General features: G+C 35.6%; 1 long non-coding RNA gene across 1 annotated transcript; it reads right to left on the reverse strand.

The window, feature by feature from the left end:
* Positions 1-1485: 1485 nt before the first annotated feature.
* On the reverse strand, positions 1486-6605 carry LOC140874696 (uncharacterized). The gene is made up of 3 exons (XR_012148202.1): positions 6460-6605; positions 1925-2034; positions 1486-1601 (listed from the first exon to the last, which is right to left on the reverse strand). It is a non-coding gene; the product is annotated as an uncharacterized lncRNA (long non-coding RNA).
* Positions 6606-16655: the final 10050 nt, after the last annotated feature.

Raw genomic sequence — 16655 nt, forward strand, 5'->3', positions numbered from 1 at the left:
CTTTTACACTGGATACGTGAGAACCATTTGAAAAGTCCTTTTGAGAGGGTTGTTCAGTGCCTTCTACAAGGAGCACCTATTTTCATGCTTGGACATCACCATGTCCCCTACCAATGAAACGTGGTACTCAAATCGCAAATACTAGTCTCAAGCTCGAGCGGCCTTTATCCTTCTTTCTGGCGGCTGAATCGACTAAGAAAATTTTAGAATATATAGTATTCCAAATATGAGTTTCATGATAGTCATCACATGAACTTCTCATATTCTTTCTACTATTTGTATATTCAAGGACTTTATCTATTCAACTAGCATGGGTATATAGATAAAGGTGTGCCAAATTAAATAATGTCAAATATTATTAAAATAAAAATTGTCATACAAGAGTTTTCTCAAGGACCATCGGCCAACACTTGGCTCGACGGGCGCCTACTCTAACAAACTCCCCCTTGCACTAGAGCCAACTACCTATATGCTTCAAACCCATTGATTCGCGATTCTTTTCGAATAATGGTCCTGGTAAAGGCTTAGCTTGTGGATCAGTAACATTATCTGCGGAGGCGACTCTGTCTAATGAGACCTCTCCTCTTTCCACAATCTCCCGGATGATGTGGTATTTTCTCAGTATACGTTTGGATATTTTATGAGACCTGGAGCAAATCCATTAGGAATAAAGCCCAACTCTTGGACGAAATTCCTCATCCAAACACGCTTTTTTTGCTCCATCTGATGCAGCAATATATTCGACCTTAGTGGTGGAATATGTATTGATGTCTTACTTGAAACTCTTCCAAAAGACAAAAACACCATTGAGCCACAAGTAAAAAAGTCGCAAAAGACTTCGGCTATTAATCGAAGTCATAGGTAGATAATTACCAAAGTAGTGCCACGTGAAGTAATAGGGTACTATTTTACTTCGCGTTATAACCGAAGTCGTAGCCCTAAAATTACCGAAGTCTTTGGTCGGTTCATGGAGCCAAAACCGGTTCAGGATTGGACCGTTGCCGAAGTAAAAGCATACCTTTTACTTTGGCAATTTTATTAATTAACGAAGTAAAATAAAGTTTTTTACTTTGTTAATTTAATAAATTCCCGAAGTAAAAGATATGATTGTACTTCGTCGATTAGTGAAATTGCCAAAGTAATAGAACATATGACTTCAGCATTTACATTGACTGATGAAGTAAATACTTAGAACGACTTCGTTGCTACGGATTTATGGTGAAGTAAATTATTTATTTAACTTCACCATTTAATTTTAGTGAAGTAAAAACATATGTTTCACTACATTAAAATTTAATGCCACAATATAAATATATTTTTGAAACTTAAAATAGAATAATAAGATTAATAAATTATTCATCCCAAAACAACAAACATCCATAAATCCACAAGTATATCCACCAAAATAACCCAAAAATATTTAGTATCCACAAGTATTTCCACAAAAATAAAATTGTATACACATAGACAAAAAAAGTATTATCCCAACGTGCATGACGCATTTAGGCACCTACATAGGAGTAGATGAATTCACTCCATTCACTTCTAACTTCATCAAATTGATCTTGGTTGTGATAGTGGTTCTTGATGGATCCTGCAAACTGAAATGTAAAAAAAAAAAAAAAAGGCTCAATGTCAATATGAACGTTATCATCTTCAGGAAAAAAGTAAACATCTATTGTTTTCTTGGTGATCACTTGAATGTAAAACATCTATGAGACTGCAGGCTTGATACATAAGATGATACGTGCTTATAATGTGGCTTGCACTATCTTAATTTAGATATATAGGACACCATTAACTTAAATGAAAAAAGTTGCAACTTTCATACTACTTATGCTCAGGTAAATCAATTTAATAGAGACATGAAATGAAGAAAAAACTGTTAGAAACACATGAGGAAGTAACCAATTTATAAACTCACCACTCCTTGAATTAATAAAATCCACCAGTTCTTTCACCGTGTTCAGACCATGCACCTAGGCAGAGTCTGCAAGTGAAACACAACAAATGACCTGAAATATCAAGAACTTTCTGCAGACTCCAGAATACATGGAAGAAAACAGACGAAAACAAAGTATTAGTAGAAGCTTATATCTTTTGAGATTTCACATCATTGAGTAGGCAGAAAAAAAAATCACTGCAAACTTATTGATTTCTTAAATCCAACATGTAATAGAGTGAAAGTTAATCTGCAATCAAGAACTTACTAAAACTGTAGAACATATAATGGAATTAAAGTCATTTTCATTTCTTTTACACTCTTCATTCAATAGGTGTGCTTTATTATATAAAGTCCGCATCAATCATCCCAAATCATCAGCCATTCTGAAACCTCGCAACCCCTTTTAACTCCAAAAATAAAAACCAGCTCCATGACCCTAAAAATGATTTTAAAAAATGAAATAAACAAGCAAAAAAACCATAGAAACATTATGTTCTTAATTTAAAGATCTTAAATAATACATTTTAAAATAAACAAACCAAACAAGATCATTCTAAATTGATTTGGAACTGTTTTGAACGAATAATATGTGTAGAAAGTTGTGTCCTAGGATTCAGGTCCCCCCACTTAGTATCTTGTTGGGATAATTTAAGCTTGAAGAATTTATTACGCCTAAAACTTGTTATTGAATGTTATATAGAAAATGACCACAAAATATATATGGAGAGATGAGGCTGCAGAAGTTTATATTGTTTCAATCAAAATTTCAAAAAACGCAGCCTAAATAATTCAATTATGACCCTTCTTGATGTTGGAGAAACGGTTACCAACAATGGGGTACAGGTAATTATATATATGATTCCAATCCGACGATAAATTTTCCCCCATAACATAGAATTCACTTAAATTTTGATACCAAATTGTCAAAAATTTATAATACCATTTAAAAGCAATCAGAAATTGCCACGTTCTGTGAAAAAACAATGTTGCAAAGTCATGGAAACAACATATAATGGAATTAATTTTGACATGAATGATTTACAATTAACTAGTATTGCAAAATATACCAGTTCATATTTTCAGACTCGGTGGTGTTCTTCAATATCCACTTGGCGACAGTTCCACAATCAACAGGGCGATGAGCTTCCTCAACACACTAAAATGGACTAGAACTATTTTCATGCGTTTGTACACTTTTTTGCCATTATCACCCTGAGTGCGAACTATAATATTTGTTGAGTGCAAATATACAAAAAAAATAACATCACTCTTCAAACAATATATCAAAGGTCAAACCGTTTTTACCCTTGTCCCAGTGCAAGGAAAGTCCAACTTCCTTTTGATTTCATCCCCATACGGACCATTTGAGGCCAAAGACATTCCAAGATTGAGATCAAGATTATTGTCGATACCTAAAAACATCAGCAGCAAATCCTTTTACAGTGAGTTTTTTTTATGTTCATGTTCACGCGATATAAACAATGGAAAAGCAAGTAGAGTAAGTATGAAATTAGCAAAACAATGTGTAAAGTTTATACTCATACCTGCATCATTGTGACTGTTGTTTCTGTCTGTCTCATTGATACTCAGCTCAAAGTTGGTTACCGCTTCAGTGCCATTACATTTGATGGCTGCTTTATCATAATCCCTGGAAGAGAAAATAAGATGGAGGATTGTTGGATGAGATCAATCAAATAAATTGGTCCTACTATATACTAAGTCTCAAATGGTATGAATCATGATCACAACAACCTTGCAGCTTCGACTTCGCTGTCGAATAACCCAAGATATATATATCTGCAACAAACCATTTTAAATTTTGCATATAAATGGGTATCCTTCGCCACTTGAATTAACTATCCTAAACTTTGAGCTTCAGAACCTATCCGAGATCAATCACTGCCCATTCGTGCCTCCCAGCAACCACATTTGTGAAGGGTTACACCTTTGTACTTTGAGCTCCCTCGACAGAACCCATTGCTTCGGCGGCGAAGAATGTGAACAAACTCTTCTTTTGTCAAGCCTTTCATCTGCAAAAGAGTTAACCAAATAAGATCCATTGATTGGAGCTTAAAAATCATCAGTAACCATCAGAAGCAAACTTGTTTCATGTCCTCTTCGTAATCGCCTAGTTTGAAATTGATTAAAAGCAAAATCTGAAACATATAAAAACTGAAATTAATCTATATCTATAATCTATAAACAAGAAAATAAAGAGCTATAAATGCTTATATCTGTTGGAACACGTTTTCAGATCATAGATCTGATACCCGGTGTAGCGGAAGTTTAAATTTTTTTTATATGGAACGATTTCATATCATGGGTATCAAATCCTAACGATTAAATTATGCAAGTAAAATAATAATGACAATTAAATATTTTACCTCTTCAAGCTATGACTTGATTATGGACTCCAACAGATTAAATCTGCTCTTGTTGTAAATCCCAGGAACTGATGACTACTTGATCAATCTCCGGAATTAGGTCCACGAACAGAAAACTGAAACTCTCTGATTGATTTCACTAGAAATCAATCAGATGTTTATCGTAGAGATTAAACAAATTTGATCTGTAAATTTAGAATGTAATTTTCAGAAAAATCACAGACTGAATTTTCTCAAAAAGGGAGAGAGGATTTTCGAAAAAAACCCTCTTTTAATTTTGTGTGATTTTCGAAAACTCAAGGTTGGAATGAATGTTATTTTCGAAAATTACACTTATATATATATATATATATAATTTCTTGACTGGATTAAGTTATATCTTTATTAGGACACTAACTCCTTAGGGCCCATAATCCATAACTTAAGCCCAACAAGCCAAACCTGTTATTATAGAAATTAATATAAAATTCATCATGACTCCGATTGATAAACTGATTTCACCAATGTGCACAAAAATCATTTCTGCACCTTTTAAACTCAAGATAATTTTTCTGAATCCGAATTCAGTGATTTCCAAAAATGCTCATCCCTATGTCATTTTAGGAAATTCCACTCCCTTTAGTTAAGAAGTCCAACTTCTCTTTCATTAAATTTAACTCTTTAAATTTAACTATCTCAATGGGGATTAGTAATCCATTACTTGTTTGACCCTCAATGGTTCAGGGATACAGCTAGCCATGGGCTCACAACTCCTTGTGACTCAGAACAACAATTTCCGACTTACCCATCGAATCATGGTAAGAGCGCCTGGCAACATCGCCCCATGATTTCCTAGGTATCACTGATAGTGCCTGCAAGAACCAGTAGGTTTTGGTTAGCTTACAGTACGGTCCCTTCATCCAAATATCCCGATCGAATCAACAACCATTGGTACATCGAGAGTCATTCGAGATTCGATAATTATGCAATGCATCTTGAAGATCAAATAGTGACATCGCATATGCTACTAGGAAACCAAGTAACCTAAATCACATCGAGTACTCTGGCCAGAGATTTGTCACACTAATATCTCCTCATATCGCATAGGATATCCACACTCACAAGCGTGTGGTGAATCCTTGACAACAAAGCATCGACTCCTATATGTGTCGTAACTGTACCCAATCCCGACACCTGATGACCCCAATAGAGTCGGTAAACGAGTCAAAGTACAGTACTAGCATAGAGAGTCTCCATGATGTTTCAAGTAATAAGGACTAATGGTGTACAACCAAAACCGCAGACTTATCCACTCAATTAATAATAACCACTTGGAAAGTTCGAATAGGGTAGTTCTATCATTCATCATATGAATATCCATTTGCATGCTTTGAACATCTCTATGTTCCATTCCAATGAAACGTGGTACCTCGCATCACAAATGCTAGTCTCGATCTCGAGCGATCCTTATCCTTATTTGCGGAAGGCTCAATTGACTAGGAACTGTTTAGAATATACAGTGACTATAAGATGTGTTTCATGATAGTGATCTCTCTTTATTCACTATCTCATCTTACTTACACTATAGTATATTCAAGGTCTTTATCAAAACAACAATAGTATATCACAATATAACATTATGAAGAAAGATAAAGAAAATGACATTAATGAATGTAAATTATATTAAACAAAGATTGTTTACAATAAGAGACTCTCAAAGCCCTTAGCCACAAATTGGCTAGCGGGGCATCAACTATTTCAATATTTACATTACCCAATTTCTATAAGAATAATATGTGGAAATCACACAAGGAAAAACAAAACAATATAAGATTCATCAGCTACGCGGCATAGAATAAAGAATCTAAACAAAAAAAGAAAACGTTCACGAGCAATACTCATTAACATAATAAAAATGAGGCAAATAAGGAAAAAAACATGAAATTCACACATTGTACGCCCTAGATCTGTCAACATTCAATCTAAAAATGTGATAACGAATCACAAAGCAAAAACACAATTCAGACAACAAGATAACACAGATCTAAACAAGAGAGAGAGAGAGAGAGCAATTAAACTAGAGAAATACCAATACTCGATGAAGCTAATCTAAGATTGCATAAACTAAATCGTGCAGAGAAATACCAATACCCGAGATTTCATGAACATGTTGATAGAATCTAAATCCCCGGAGTCGATAGGCACTGAATCTCCAACTGGTGCCCTAATCGCGAGGGGGAAAAGCAAGTATTCAACAAAATCGGACATCAGCGGCCAGCCGCCCATTAACGCTGGACTATCTGGCGTCATCAGCTAAAAACTGGAAGCATCGAGAAAATAAAATAAAGATTGACAGAAAGCCAAGGAGATGTAGAGAAAGAGGGGAGACGAAGTTCATCAGTCTTAATAGAGAAAAGAGACCTATTACTTCAGGACATATAAATAAAAAAAATTTATTTTTACCTTTCTACTTCACCAAATATAATTTAATGAAGTAAAAAGTCACTTAAATTTAAGTGAAGCCCGTTTTTTTAATTGATGAAGTCTAAATTACGTTTTACTTCGTTGATTTTATAACCGCAGTAAATTACAATGTATTACTTCGGCAATAGTGATCGCCGAAGTAAAAAATAGCAAAGTAATATGCAAAAATTCTACTAGTGAGCATGAATACAAACTCAGAGGTTGACTTCGAATCATCAATATCGCTTTGGAAGCTAGAATCGGTATAGCCTTCTAATTTTAGTTCTCCACCCCATAGATCAAGAACACATTTTTAGTCCTTCTCAAGTACTTGAGGATGTCTTTCACAGATTTCCAGTGTGGAAGACCAGGGTTCGATTGATATCTACTTGCAACACTCAATGAAAATGCCACATTAAGATGTAAAGATATCATCGCATACATGATAATACCAATAGCAGATGCATATGAAATGTGTGTCATCGTCACTATCTCTGCATCAGTCTTGGGAGACGTGGACTTGGATAGGGACACGCCATGACACATTAGTAGATTTTCTCTCTTGGAATCTTCTATCGAGAACCTCTTCACGATGTTATCAATGTATGTAGACTGGGTGAGAACAAACAATCTTTTATATCTATCCCAATAAATCCATATTCCCAATACAAAATATGCTTCAACCAAGTCTTACATCGAGAACTTACTCGCTAACCATACTTTAGTTGACTACAAAATTTATACATCATTCGCAATGAGTAGAATGTCATCAACATAAAGTACCAGGAATGTTACAGCAATCCCACTTACCTTCTAATACACAAAAGGACCCTAGGGATTCTTAGTAAAACCAAAATCTTTGAATATAACGTCAAATCTGAGGTTCCAGCTCCTAGATGCATGCTTGATACCATAAATAGATCTCTGAATTTTGCATACCATATGCTCACTTCCGATAGATGTTGTGGTGATCTCGGGTGCTAATCTTATCTTAAGGGGCATTTAATGAATAAGAATAATTAATTAGATAATAATAATTCAATATGAATAAAATTAACCAGAACATTTGGCGACGCAAAACTATACATTTGGAGACGCAAAATTACGTCGCAGAAAGAACCAAATTTTTTTTTTTAGAAACCATGTGCACCCGCGCATGAGTTTTGGGCAGAATCTGGAAAAATTCTAAACATTACAGTTGTAGATCTTTGTCTTAACTTTACAATGCCGCCGACCGCACCATAATCGGAGTTTTCAGTAAACAGTTATGCTCATTCTACCAAGAAGGGTCGGTGTAGAAATTTACAAAAATTACCAAAGGCTACAACAAAGATTAAAGTTGCTAGGGCTATTTCAAATCTGAACAATTGCATACATAATCTCAACATGTCCCAAGCATAAACACATGCATATCTAGACATAACAATAATCGCATACATGTTTCTAAGGTGCAATACAATAAACTCAATCCTAAGTTTTCTATGCTCAAACTAAACCAACACCTTCTAACATGCATTTGACAGCAATCTATTCTTAGCCCGAAGTCACCACATGCTAATCTTTCTCAATCTCGAGCTATCCAAGCCACTTCTAAATCGCTCATGCCTCAAACCTGATGCAATGCACACATACAAACAAAGAAACAGCCGGATAACTCCGGTGAGAATAAATCTCAGTATGAAAGACATGTATAAAAATGATCTAAGCATATGGAATCTATATGATAAAATAATCTTAAATCATAAGCATGTACGAACATGTAAATCATAGAAGTATAATCGAATCTTAATTCTTACAGCATATCTGTTCATCTACCACAATATTAAATCAATCATATAAATACATTCATATCTTGAATGTCATATCATCACACGCTAGCATTTATAAACACATAATCTAAACCATAGAAATATCTAGGTTAATGCATAAATGCAATGTATGTGTCAAGGAATAGGCTATCAAATCTGATAACAAGAAATCGGAGTTCTTGGGATCCCGGTAAAATAAAATCTTTAATCGACCACCCACTTACCCAATCGAGGTATCGTTAAATATCTCAATTTCCCTGAATTTTGTGCAACTATAGTGAGTCATCTAGCTCTGGAAGTAAATCTACAATCCGTGCCACTCAACTATAGCCCTCCAAACGTCATCTACACTTTAGGCCATTCTACCCCCCGTGCTATTCAAGGTCGTGTTCAAGATGAATGCAACATAATCTGTATGCATTAAATAAGCTAACACATCTTGAACATACCATTCAAACCTCATACAAGGCAATAATAAGAAGTACATCACATAAAAACACTTAAACAAGTAAGTATGTGATTTTAGGAAAACTCGAAAACCACCACGTTCTCGAGTTGTTCTACATTGCGAGGATAATGTCGAATCATACCTGTATTCTGATTCACATATTTGAACTTGTGCAAATCTTGATCAATAACAAGTTATCAAACTTTTGCTCTTCAAAATCTGCTCAATCTCATCCACATTGCTCAAACTCTACTTGATTCAAACATTGATTCAATTTCAACTAACTCGTGCTCGCCGACTCGAACTCGATATTTTGAAATTAAAATCTGAAATACATTGATATAAACTTCAATATCCACTTTCAATATCATTTCGATCTCATAAATCTGAAACCACTATAAGACTTGATTATTCAATCCAAAATCAAAACCGACGGCGTAACGGTTCGAAACCGAAATTCCGAACACATTAACATCAATATCATCATCACATTAACACTATAACTTCATCAAATTTTCAGCACATTCACGTACATATCAATCAAGAAAATTCAGATTTCTCAAAATTCTTCATAAATTCAAAAACATGTCCAAACGACGATCTTTTCTCGATCCGTCTTAGATATGCTATCGTCGTATATACTAGAACATGTTATAAAATCAAATCTTAATTCTAAAAACATCATAAAATTCAAACATGGTAGAACTTCATAAAACTTACGTCAAAACGTTGCACTCGAAGCCGTGATCGCAAATATACGATCAATCGTAAATTCTACTGGGCGGATTGAATTTAATTGGGACTTGAAATATGAAATTTGCTTCAGACCAATTCTTCCAACCTTGCTCTCGATTTTCTGATTCCATTCTGAATTGTATACACGTGCAATGCACTATATCACATATGTGTCATCCACTTGCCAATGAAATTTCACTTTGGCCCCTACACTTTTGCATAATTGCAAATCAATCCCCGGACAAGCGATTTAATTCAATTTTAATCCTAAATAATTTAAGAATAGTAGAATTTAATTCTAAAATCTAAATATTCTTAAATTAAATATTCTCGAATTAAATTAAATAATTTCGGATCTTTTCACATTTTAGTCCTTGAACTTCTCAATATTTGCAAATTGGTCCTTGATCGGATTTCATCCTCAAATTAAATCTTTGATATTTATGATCTTGGAATTTACATCCTAAATTCCATAAATATCAATTCAAATATTTTTAATCTTTTAATTTAAGAATTCCGGATATTAAAATCTTAAAATCCGAAAAATCTTCAAATTAAATATTTTTGACCCTCAATTTAAATCTCTAAATCTTACATTTCTCACATTCATATTTTCTCATATTCGAAATTTAAATCTTAAATCCCGTCATTAATAACTTAATATTTTCGGGCCTTACAATTCCTCCCCTCTAAGGAATGATTTCGTCCTCGAAATCGCATTCGATCTGCTTACTGAATCTCGTAGGCTGTATAGCTGACTGAAGTAATACTTACTTCAATCCTCTGAGCTTTAGATATTTATTCTGATATCTTCTATTCTATAGTATCTTATTCTTCTTTCTGGTCGCTTCTGCAATCATATCTATTCTCATTAACATATAATCACTGAGTCAACTTATATCTAAGTTGCTCTTTCTCGTGATCTAACTCTGCATCGGTTAGTCTGCTTCTCTTAAAATCTTAGCGGCTTCTGCTTTATCTGAATTAAATGCACATACATATTCTAGCTGCTATTCTCAGCCGATGCATATGGATAACAATTCATCTATCTGACAATTCTAGATTGAGTATTAATCAATAAGCTAGAACAAATACTCACATGGATCAATTATTGATTCACTTTTGAAATATTTTTTTGAACCTAATGATGCTCGGGAAAGAACTTCTTTACTGATCATTCTGTTCAGGCTTCAAATCTATATATGTTTCTCATTTGATAACTATGTCTATGTTGCTCTGTTCTTATTATGTTCAAAGCAATCTTCTCTATCTTTTCTTGACTCATATCTGGTTTGATAGCTGATACTTCTGACATATCGTTTCAATATAAAGACAATTCTATTTTTTTTATCATCTAAAAATCAAAATACTGTCTCTATATCTATCAGATAGCTGTAATAGGAAATATAGTAATCAAGTGGCAAATAATTAATCAACTAGTACCGAATCTAGTACTATAGTTCTGAGCATATCCTCGGAAATCTGGATAATCACATCTGATAGTCGACTAATCGAAGGATTGTATAATGAAATCTCATACAACCAAACACTCAGAACATCTGACAATCAATGCCACAATCTAGACAATAAATCTAAAGTCTCTATCTCGACAATAGATTTCAATAATTCCTGTAATCTGATCATCTTGCTAAATTCATAACCAGTATCTCTTTATGTTTGTATCATATCTAATACAACATATTCTTGAATCTGTCAAAATCTACTACAATCTAAATCGCAAAATCATGACAATTTGAGTAGATTCGAACTCAAATCTTTCGAAAAGTTGATATTCTTTTCAGTTCTGATGTAACTAATATGTTACAGAAACCACTTGGGTTCTTCTTTTCTGCTTTTTTTACTGGAATTTTAGTATTGGTAATGTCAATTCTGTCGTATCTGCTTTCATTTCTTTCACTAATACTGATTTCCAAGTAATGACTACATGTAAGTCATACATGTTTAGACAACTGAATGAATATTAAATCTATTGTCATATGCCTCTTTCAGAATCTGATATTCCATTTCTAGAATATCTGGCATCCTCAAACGATTAATCGAATTTTTCATTGCTTGATCTAATATCAATGTTGCTTTCATCTTTCCAAACCAATCGAGTTTAGCTTGATTGCAATAATTCAGATTGTTTGAGTATCTGTATAAAAACTCGAGTACAAAAAGTACAAAAATTACAGATCTATACTCAATCGATCAAGCAATTACCTAATTCCTTCTTTCTATTTCTCAAGTCAATGGTAAATCATGCAATCAACCCATAAATCTTTCTGGTACTCTGAATCTGACTTTCTATCAGTTACGAGCCAAATACTTCAAGATACACTGAATAGACACATCAAATAATCAATAATTCTCAAATTTCAAATCAAAGGAACTCGCTCAAGTCAAGGGCATCCAAAATCAAATATTCTGAATGACAACATTTGCACAGTGAAAACAACTCACTTGTGTATCAAAACGTAAAGCGAGTAAATCAAATTAGACTCTAGCAAAGGAATAAGAGTCAATAAATATAAATCAAGGTCGAATACAAAAACCTCAGAATCGATATCAAGAAATTCAAGAATCATGATTTCTATGATGAAATAGCTTCAGCAAAATCAAAGAAAAGCTCAACTGTAACTGATTTTTCTTATTTTCTATTGATATGAGTTTAGCTATTAATACCCTTTTGACAATAGTCGAATATTATCTTTTCGACTTAACTTGTTGTCATAGAATTAATAATCACTTCGGTACTAGAATAATTCTTTGCTAATCAATATTCTGTTGTTTTTGCAGTTCTTCAGTTCAATTAGTGCTCTTCTATACGATTTTTCATAAGATTTTCGTACTAGACACCACTCTATATAGAGCTGCATTCAAATCGTAGAAAGGTCGGAATATGTCATTGAACTATTTCTGTACATTCTAATCACTGACATATCTGTCAATTCTAGGTTAATTCAATACTAGTTCAGTATATCTACTAGAATTCTTCCGACATTCTTCTACGGTTATCGTGATATAACCAATACCAAAATAACAAAATCTAATTTCTGAAACCATATTATAACTTTCTAATCATTTTTATTTCTTAATCAGTGCACGAATTCAATCAGATGTTAACTGGTACTCAGTTATTGCATTAATATCTATAATGCATGATAGCTTAATACCCAAGTCGTATATTATCACATCCAATCTTATTTCCTCAAATATGCATTTCATCTTCTCAAAGACAAAGACTCAGCAAATACAATTATTAAAAGCTCAACAGATACTTATTATAGCATAACAAATCACGGATCTATGACTGTATGCCATATCACCATATATAAGCAGGTTAACTAAAATTACTTCAATTACCTGAAGTTTTATTATCAGATGCAATTTGAGCCAAATAATATGTAATTTCTTATTGTCAATGAGATTATTCTATCTTCGGATTTCTTCTTAATCTGCTTAAGCTAGGTAGGGTATTCTTCTCTTTCTTAAAATACTGAATCTTAAACATGATCATTCTTTGCTGCTGTTGTCACTATCTTTTGCTTCATAGCGATACTGCTACGACATCTGTAGTGGAGGTGGTGATAAAAGTTTTCTCAATTACATAGGCGTGAATAAAATTCTACTCTGCTTTATACAACCGGTTCGTGATTTCTTTATTCTGTCACTGAATTCAATCAACTTATTCAAGTTGTTATGCTTCTAATCTGCAAATTTTGCTTTTCTATCTTCTCTATCAAACACAAAAAGTGTAGTGACCCTTACCTGGATCACCTACTAAACAGAACTTAGGCATGCAATTAAATTAATTAAACGGATATCAGAATAAAACTGCGGAAACCAAATACAATATACAATCCCAAGGAAAGGAATCTGTAAATATCCAAATATTATACAACCAAATCAAACAGTTGAATCAATCTAATAACAACAGAATAAAACCTAGGCGAAGCTCCAGCTGGCCAACAACTGCCTAGCCCCTCTTGGATCCACCCGCCTCATCCAATCACAAACCTGCCCCATGGAATAGGGTGTCCAGAAACACAGAGTACGAGACATGAGTATAAAATGCTCAGTACGAGAGTATGAGTATACATGCATGCAAAGTGAACTCCCTATAAACTCGAGGTCAAGGATCAGATAACAGAGACAGACCGGGCCCTGTTATGTAGCATGTTGTGCCGTCGCTTTAGGAGGTGGCTCCCATACCATAATACCAGTGGATATGCCGGACCCAAATCGATGGAAGTCCAACCACTAACAGGATAGGGAAAAACCCTACTAACAGACATCTCGAAGGAGATAGCCCAGTATGCAAATGAATGCAGCATAAATCAATGACATATAAACCATGCAGTCACATAATACATGCATACTCAGTCAGGATATCTCGAACAGTACTTTCGTACCTCAAATTAGTGCAAGCTCTACCAACTCTAGGTACATGCCTATAGTCTGCTCTACACTGCCAAATGATACTACTATCATTAAAGTGCTCTAAAAGCCTTAACTAAGCTATTGCATACTCCTAAATATTTATAGGAAGCAAAAGCTATACATTCGTCCGTCGTTAGCCCTTTGAAGTCGATGCCTCCAGAACTTGGGCACAACTCCGCTACGACTATCGAATGCCTCGACGACTCCCGGGTCAAGCCTAGGAAGGCTAGAACAACTCGAATACGACTAGAGTAGAGAGGAAATCCGGAATTGGCAATTGAAAGTGAATTCTCGGCCTTCTATTTATAGACAACGATCGGAGCCTCCAATCCTCGATCGAAAAGTCCGATCCTGCCATCGGAGCTTCCGAAGATCCTGATCTGCCACGTGTCAAAATATCACTTGTTGACTTCGGATAGGGGTGATCAAAGCTTCCGATCCAACTACACGTCAAGCCTGACGTAATACCATCGGAGCTTCCGATCCTGTTCGGAGCTTCTGAACTCTTCCCAAGTAATAATGATTAATTCCTTAATTACTGATTTCGGGTACGGGCTACTACATTCTCCCCCACTTAAGATGTTTCGTCCTCGAAAACAGATCTTAAGTACTGAATGTAAAACAGAAATCAGAAACATTCTTTATTCCAGTCAAACGCTTACAGAGTTTACAACTGAATACAACTCAAACCGAAATTAAAACAACTCAGGATCGTCTTCACGCATCCTGTCCTCAAGTTCCCAAGTAGCTTCTTTAGTGCCTCGGCGCTGCCACTGAACTAAAACCAGAGGAATGAATTTGTTCCGCAAAACCTTATCCTTATAATCCAGGATACGAATATGTTTCTCAACATAGGTCAAATTCTTGCTCACCTGAACCTCAGACCACTGCAAAATATGAGACTCATCCGCCACATACTGTCGCAACAGAGATACGTGGAACACATCGTGAATACTGGAAAGATGCGGTGGCAAAGCTAGTCGATAAGCCAAATCGCCAATTATCTCCAAGATCTCAAAAGGACCGATAAATCTGGGAGACAACTTGCCCTTAAGGACAAATCTGAGAATTTTGCGAAAAGGTGACACTCTCAGAAACACTTTCTCCCCGACATCGAACTGAAAAGGCCTACGCTTGGTGTTAGCATAGCTGGCCTGACGATCCTGTGCAGTCTTAATCCGTTTCTTGATCTGATCAACAATGTCTACTGCCTGCTGGATAAACTCCGGTCCCTCAGCTTGTCTCTCCCCCACTTCTTCCTAGAAGAGTGGAGTACGACAACGTCGCCCGTACAACGCCTCAAAAGGTGCCATCCCAATACTAGTATGATAGCTGTTGTTGTACGAGAACTCAATCAAGGGCAAATGATCCTGCAAGGCTGAACCAAAATCCATGGCGCACGCTCTAAGCATATCCTCCAAAGTATGGATAGTGCGTTCTGACTGACCATCAGTCTCCGAATGATAGGCAGTACTCAAACTGAGAGTAGTACCCATCGCACGCTGAACACTCCCCCAGAATCTAGAAGTAAACATGGGGTCTCGATCGCTGACAATGCTCAAAGGCACTCCATGAAGTCGAACGATCTCCTGAATGTACAACCGAGACATGCGATCCATATTGTACTCCCGGCTATAGGCAATGAAATGCGCTGACTTGGTGAGTCGGTCCACCACAACCCAGATAGCATCACAGTTCCTCGGGGATACCGGCAAATGGGTCACAAAGTCCATTGTGATAAATTCCCATTTCCATTCAGGAATAGGCAGACTGTGAAGAAATCCTCCATGTCGTCGGTGCTCTGCCTTGACCTGTTGACACACCAAACATCTCGAAACAAACTGATAAACACTGCATTTCATTCTTTTCCACCAGAAACGAGTACGTAGATCCTTGTACATCTTGCTGCTCCCAGGATGAATACTCAACTTAGTGCGATGCTCCTGAGACAAAATCTCCTCTCGCAACTCTTCATCCTGCGGAATCACAAGTATACCAGACAAACATAGAAAGCCATCAGACTGATAATAAAATCCAGACGAGCTACCCTCTTTAGCTAGACGAGCTAAACACTAGGTCTTTGAATCAGACACTTGAGCATCTCGAATCCGCGAATACAAAGCTGGCTCAGATAATATCGCAAACATCTGGATACTCTGCATACCTTTCTTATGCTTGAAGGTATATCCCAAAGTACAACAGTCACTGATCGCACTAGACATCGAACAAGTCTGAAGTGCGGATAGTCGCACTTTATGACTCAAAGCATCAGCAGTGAGATTAGCAGCTCCCGGATGGTACTTAATCTCGCAATCATAGTCCTTAAGCAAGTCCATCCAACATCTCTGCCTCATGTTCAACTCCGCCTGAGTAAAAAAATACTTGAGACTCTTATGGTCGATGAAGATCTCAAATTTCTCCCCATACAGATAATGACGCCAGATCTTCAA

This window comes from Henckelia pumila, chromosome 1 (genome assembly GCF_033568475.1).
Source record: "Henckelia pumila isolate YLH828 chromosome 1, ASM3356847v2, whole genome shotgun sequence".
NCBI classification, from domain to species: Eukaryota; Viridiplantae; Streptophyta; class Magnoliopsida; order Lamiales; family Gesneriaceae; genus Henckelia; species Henckelia pumila.